Below are 7,558 nucleotides of genomic sequence, written 5' to 3'. Positions count from 1 at the left end.
ATACAATTTAAAATAAACCCCTGCACTGCTCAGACTAGTGGGGCTTGGTTCTCCCTGCCCCTTGGGATATATCCATGGCCTACCCCCATAGGATACACCCATGACTTCTCCAGTCTCACCCCAAGTAACTAGATTTCTTCAGTCTCTTAAGTCACTTCAAGTCACTTTGTATTCCCATTTCCGTCATTAAAATGACTATTCCTATATTTATTGAATATTTATTTTTGCGCTAAACCCTAGGTAGGATGCTAGAGGTACTAAACTAAGTAAGAAAAGATCCCTTCACTCAAAAAGCTCTTATTCTCACCAACTAACAACTAATAGGCAGTGCAATTAGGAAATCATTCACCATATCTATGTTTTGGCCAAGAACTTCATCTTTCTGTGCTTTACTGTCTTCATCTGTAAAATGGGGATGCTAATAATGCCTATTGAGCAGGTTGGTGAAAATAGAAAAATACATATTTGTAAAGGCCCTGAACATAATAAGTGCTCAACAAATAATAAAACAGAAAACTAGTCCTGTGTCATTGTCAAAATTCTATATTTCAAGCTTATAAGTAGAAGAGTACAATGACCACTTTCTATCCATCACCTAGATTTAAAACAATTTTACAACTATATGGCTATACTGATGCATTCAGGCAGATTACTGGTCCTCAATCCAGGTTGAAGAATGGGGAATGGGAGGAAACAGAGAGGAGGACAGTGAGGTATAGTTTGTGCTCATTGAACATTCCATGTACACCTCCCTTCATTCCCATCTTCCCTTGCATATGTCTTCTCTTAGCCAATGAACATCAGCGGAAATGATGTGTCATTTATGGGTCAAAGCAGATAAGAGACATTACACCTCTTCCATCCCTGCGTTCCCTTGCCATTGGATGGAGGAGGGCCACCACTCCTGCATAGGCTTTCTGTAAACACAAGCAAAATCAAAGCTGTGTTAAGCTGTATTAAGCCACTGGGATTCAGAAGTTGGTCTGTACCCAGGGTTAGCTCCTTCAGCTGCCTTATAGACAACAGGAAAAGCCTTTGTGGCTGGCTGTGCTGTAAGTTAGCGTCCCTGCTCCCTGGGCCTGACAGGTATTGAAGACATTTCCTCTCTTGGCATTTTCATGAGCTCTTCAGAAAGGCTCCCACACACCATCGAAAATGGTTTGTCTTCAGTTCTCTTAAAGCAACAAATGCACATCCTCAGATGGTCATTCACATTTCCTCCTTCAGTGTTTGGACACCTGACATTACACTTTCTGCTGTGATTTCCTGCCCCTTGCAAGTTACCCTTTGTGTGGTGTAAGAGAAAAACCCAGCCAGTTTTCTCTCTAAGCAAAGCACCTATCTAGTATGCATATGATTCACAGAAAGCCCTCTCTCATCCTTTTACTCTGACCAGCTCAGCCTCCTTCTCCCTCTAGCCTCTCAGGAGCCACCTCTCGTTGCTCTACCGACCCAGAGAGCACCTCCAGTCTCACCACTTGTCTTCATGTGTCACAAGCAGGGAGCAGACACAGTCCATAGCATTTCTGCTGAAGCCCCCTAACTAGTCCTGAGTGAAGGAGAAGCACCCTTGTTCCTTCCCCCTCGTAGCTGAATGGGTGGCTGTTCAGGTGTACAATGCCAGTGCTTATACTCCCACTTAGGGGCTGAGCTCTTGTTCTCATGTTAGAATGTGGAGATACTTTTGGCCTATTATTTTCAGGCCTAATATCAACCTACTTTTTCAGTTCAGTTCAGTTGCTCAGTTGTGTCTGACTCTTGGCAACCCCATGGACTGCAGCATACCAGGCCTCCCTGTCCATCACCAACACCTAGAGTTTACTCAAACTCATGTCCATCAAGTTGGTGATCCCATCCAACCATCTCATCCTCTGTTGTCCCCTTCTCTTCCTGCCTTCAATCTTTCCCAGGATCAATGTCTTTTCAAACGAGTCATTTCTTCGCATCAGGTGGCCAAAGTATTGGCGTTTCAGCTTCAGCATCAGTCCTTCCAATGAACATTCAGGACTGATTTCCATTAGGGTGAACTGGTTGGATCTTCTTGCAGTCCAAGGGACTCTCAAGAGTCTTCTCCAACACCACAGTTCAAAAGCATCAATTCTTCAGTGCTCAACTTTCTTTACAGTCCAACTCTCACATCCATACATGAGTACTGGAGAAACCAGTTTTAACTAGACGGACCTTTGTTGGCAAAGTAATGTCTCTGCTTTCTAATATGCTATCTAGGTTGGTCATAACTTTTCTTCCAAGGACCAAGTATCTTTTAATTTCATGGCTGCAGTCAACATCTGCAGCAATTCCGGTGCTCCCCCAAAAAATAAAGTCCTAGCTAAAATAGACATGTCCCATTTTTATACTCTGTTAAATTAGAATGGTCAAGAATGTACTTCCCTGGGTTGGTTCTGGGTCAAGGTAGGCAAGAAAAGTCAGGCCTTGTGGAGATAAAGCAAGGCAGCATCATCCATTCATTCAGTGGTATGTATCATTGAGAGGGGTGCTGGGCATGTTTCTAGATGCTGTGTACAGAAGAGTGAATAAAGCAGACAAGGGACCACAACTTTCCTGTTCCTTATAAAGAAATGTGAGAGACAGACAATAAACAAATGAACAAGACAGATTTGAAGAGAGATGAGTGATACAAAGAAAACAAAGATAGGGTTACACACTAAAGAATGACATGGGGGAGGACAACTAGAGAGTGGCAGGTCAGATGCACTGTCACCAAGGAAACAGCCAAGAAACAGACCAAGTAGAGTACACACACACATTCTTATTTTAAGGAACTGGCTTATGTGGTTGTGGGAACTGGTGAGGCCAAAATCTGTGGGGCAGACCAGGATTCTGGATCAACCAGTCAGGAGCTAATGCTTTATAGTCTTGAGGCAGAAGCTCTTCTCCCAAATGGAAACCTCAGTTTTGTTCCCAAGTCTTTTGAACTGTTTGGATGAGGCCCACCCATGTTAGGGCTTCCCTGGTGGCTCAGAGGTTAAAGCGTCTGCCTGCAATGCAGGAGACCCGGGTTTGATCCCTGGGTCGGGAAGATCCTCTGGAGAAGGAAATGGCAATCCGCTCCAGTATTCTTGCCTAGAGAATCCCATGGACAGAAGAGCCTGGTAGGCTACAGTCCACGGGGTTGCAAAGAGTCGGACACGACTGAGCGACTTCACTTTCACTTTCACCCATATTATTGAGGAAAATCCTTTAATTCAAGTCGACTATTGTCAATAGCTTGGATGTGAGAGATGGACCATAAAAAAAAAGCTGAGCGTCGAAGAATTGATGCCTTCAAACTGTGGTGTTGGAGAAGACTCTTGAGAGTCCCTTGGACTGCAAGGAGATCCAACCAGTCAATACTAAAGGAAATCAGTCATGAATATTCATTGAAAGGGCTGATGCTGAAGCTGAAAACTCCAATACTTTGGCCACCTGATGCAAAGAACTGACTCATTTGAAGAGACATTGATGCTGGGAAAGACTGAAGGTAGGAGGAGAGGAGAACAACAGAGGATGAGGTGGTTGGATGGGATCACCAACTTGATGGACATGAGTTTGAGCAAGCTCCAGGAATTGATGATGGACAGGGAGGCCTGGTGCACTGCAGTCCATGGGGCTGCAAAGAGTCAGACATGATTGAGCGACTGAACTGATTGTCAATATTAACTGCAGCTACAAAAGACTTTCACAGCAACATGTATATTACTGTTTGCTTGATTAACTGGGCACTCTAGCCTAACCAGATTGATGTGTAAACCAACCATCACACTGAGATCTGGATGACAAAGCAGAGTCAATCATAAGAAGACCTGGGGATGGGGCATTTTTGGCAGGAGGAAGAGCTAGTATGAAGGTCTCAAGGCTGATATGACGTGAACACATTTTTGTGGACTGAAATTTTTTTTCATATTCATATATGAATTCACTCCCCAAATTCATATATTGAAATTTAACCCACTAGCTAATGGTATTTAGAGGTGGGAGTGGGGGGCTTTTATGGGTGATTAGATCATGTGGGTGGAGATAATGAACGGAATTTATGCCCTTGTAAGAGGTCAGACTGTTAGCTTTCTCCCTCTCTCTGCCATGTGAGGATAAAATGACAAGACAGTCATCTGTGAACCAAAAAAAGGGCCTTCACCAAAACCTGACCATGCCAGCAGCCTGATCTCAGACTTCCAGCCTCTATGTGTGTGCTTGCATGCTAAGTCAGTTTAGTTGTGTCTGACTCTTTACTGTAGGCTGCTCAGTCCATGAGATTCTCCAGGCAAGAATACCAGAGTGGGTTGCCATACCCTTCTCCAGGGGATCTTCCTAACTCAGGGACCGACCCTGCATCTCTCAAGTCTTCTACATGGCAGGTGGGTTCTTTACTACTGTATTACCTAGGAAGCCCCACTATAATTATGAGGAATAAATATGTGTTGCTTAAGTAACCCAATCCATGGCCATTGTTACAGCAGTCCAAGCTAATAAGATGCACACCAAGAAGCAAATGGATTCCACATATAAGGGATATCATAAGATATTTGTTTTTCTATGTCTGACTTACTTCACTCAGTATGACAATCTCTAGGCCCATTCATGTTGCTGCAAATGACATCTAAAAAATTATACAAATGAATCTATTTACAAAACAGAAATAGAGTTACAGATGTAGAAACCAAACTTATGGTTTCCAAGGGGGAAAATGGTGGGAAGAAGGATTAATTGGGAGACTGGGATTGACATATAGACACTAGTACATGTAAGACAGAGAGCTAATAAGAGCCTACTGTGCAGCACGGGAGGCTCTATAAAGACCTGTATCAGTTCAGTTCAGTCCAGTCTCTCAGTCGTGTATGACTCTTTGCGACCCTGTGAACTGCAGCATACCAGGCCTCCCTGTCCATCGCCAACTCCTGTCCATACCCAAACTCATGTTCATTGAGTTGGTGATGCCATCCTACTATCTCATCCTCTGTCTCCCCTTCTCCTCCTGCCCTCAGTCTTTCCCAGCATGAGGGTCTTTTCCAATGAGTCAGCTCTTCACATCAGGTGGCCAAAGTATTGGAGTTTCAGCTTCAACATCAGTCCTTCCAATGAACACTCAGGACTGATCTCCTTTAGGATGAACTGGTCGGATCTCCTTGCAATCCAAGGGACTTTCAAGAGTCTTCTCCAACACCACAGTTCAAAATCATCAATTTTTTGGTGCTCAGCTTTCTTTATAGTCCAATTGTCACATCCATACATGACCCCTGGAAAAACCACAGCCTTGACTAGACGGACCTTTGTTGCCAAAGTAATGTCTCTGCTTTTTAATAACCTGTCTAGTTTGGTCAAAACTTCCTTCCAAGGAGTAAGCATCTTTTAATTTCATGGCTGCAATCATCATCTGCAGTGATTTTGGAGCCCCAAAAAATAAAGTCAGCTACTGTTTCCCCATCTATTTGCCATGGAGTGATGGGACTGGATGCCATGACCTTAGTTTTCTGAATATTGAGCTTTAAGCCAACTTTTTCACTCTCCTCTTTCATTTTCATCAAGAGGCTCTTTAGTTCTTCTTCACTTTCTGCCATAAGGGTGGTGTCATCTGCATATCTGAGGTTATTGATATTCCTCTCGGCAATCTTGATTCCAGCTTGTGCTTCTTCCAGCCCAGCGTTTCTCATGATGCACTCTGCATATAAGTTAAATAAGCAGGGTGACAATATACAGCCTTGGTGTACTCCTTTTCCTATTTGGAACCAGGCTGTTGTTCCATGTCCAGTTCTAACTGTTGCTTCCTGACCTGCATACAGGTCTCTCAAGAGGCAGGTCAGGTAGTCTGGTATTTCCATCTCTTTCAGAACTTTCCACAGTTTATTGTGATCCACACAGTCAAAGGCTTTGGCATAGTCAATAAAGCAGAAATAGATGTTTTTCTGGAACTCTCTTGCTTTTTCGATGATCCAGCAGATGTTGGCAACTTGATCTCTGGTTCCTCTGCCTTTTCTAAAACCAGCTTGAACATCTGGAAGTTCACGGTTCATGTATTGCTGAAGCTTGGCATTACTTTACTAGCGTGAGAGATGAGTGCAATTGTGTAGCAGTTTGAGCATTCTTTGGCATTGCCTTTCTTTGGGATTGGAATGAAAACTGGCCTTTTCCAGTCCTGTAGCCACTGCTGAGTTTTCCAAATTTGCTGGCATATTGAGTGTAGCACTTTCACAGCATCATCTTTTAAGATTTAAAATAGCTGAACTGGAATTCCATCACCTCCACTAGCTTTGTTCATAGTGATGCTTCCTAAGGCCCACTTGACTTCATATTCCAGGATGTCTGGCTCTAGGTGAGTGATCACACCATTGTGATTATCTGGGTCATGAAGATCCTCTTTGCACAGTTCTGTGTATTCTTGCCACCTCTTTTGAATATCTTCTGCTTCTGTTAGGTCCATACCATTTCTGTCCTTTATTGAGCCCATCTTTGCATGAAATGTTTGCTAGGTATTTCTAGTTTTCTTGAAGATATCTCTAGTCTTTCCCATTCTATTGTTGTCCTCTATTTCTTTGCATCAATCACTAAGGAAGGCTTTCTTATCTCTCCTTGCTATTCTTTGGCACTCTTCATTCAAATGGGTATATCTTTCCTTTTCTCCTTTTCTTTTGGCTTCTCTTCTTTTCACAGCTATTTGTAAGGCCTTCTCAGACAGCCATTTTGCTTTTTTTGCATTTCTTTTTTTTTTGGGGGGGATGGTCTTGATCCCTGTCCCCTGTACTATGTCATGAACCTCCGTCCATAGTTCATCAGGTCTATATGGCAATAGAATTTGAAAAAGAGTGGGTATATATATGTATAACTGATTCACTGTATAGCAGAAAGTAACACAAAATTGTAAATCAACTATAATCTGATAAAAATTAATTTAAAAAAAGGAGGGGGGGAGAGAAGATAGAAGGTCCATACTAGAGTACAGTGAGTGACTGAGGAGGTAGATACAAGTTAAGAGAAGCAGGCAGGCTGTATCAGGCAGGGCCTGGAGAACATTACTTGAAAATGCATTTTTTTTTTACATATACACCAGAAAGCCATTGGTAAGTTCTAAAGGGAAGTTATATCTGGTTTTTGCTTTAAAGATTACTCACATTGCTAATGGAGAACTGATTATATGCACACGAGAACAGGACAGCCAAATGATGCTTTAGGAGCCTGTTGAAGTTGTTCAGCCAAAAGATAATGCTAAAACATAATGAAAACAGTCAAGTTTTCATTAGTCAAAGTGGGAAAGAAGTAGATGGACTCAGTCGTGTGTTGGTGGTCAGGACACAGGAGTGGTATGGTGTTGGGGAGATAGCAGCACACATGAGTTTAGAGTTCTGGTTTCCAGTCTCAAAGTTGTCATTCCATTTTAACTACAAGAAAAAAGCTGGACAAACTGAAAGATCAACAGCTCTTCTTAGATCCATCAGGGAAGTGATGTCACAGGGTAAACTTTTCCCCACCACCCACCCCACCCCCCAAATAAGAGAGACAAGTGAATAAAGACAATCACAACTGTCATGAATAGAAACCCATAAGCAGAAACTCATGAACAGAAACT

Source organism: Muntiacus reevesi, chromosome 1 (assembly GCF_963930625.1).
Source record: "Muntiacus reevesi chromosome 1, mMunRee1.1, whole genome shotgun sequence".
Lineage (NCBI taxonomy): Eukaryota > Metazoa > Chordata > Mammalia > Artiodactyla > Cervidae > Muntiacus > Muntiacus reevesi.
The sequence above is the reverse complement of the archived record's forward strand: the minus strand, read 5'-3'. Positions refer to the sequence as shown.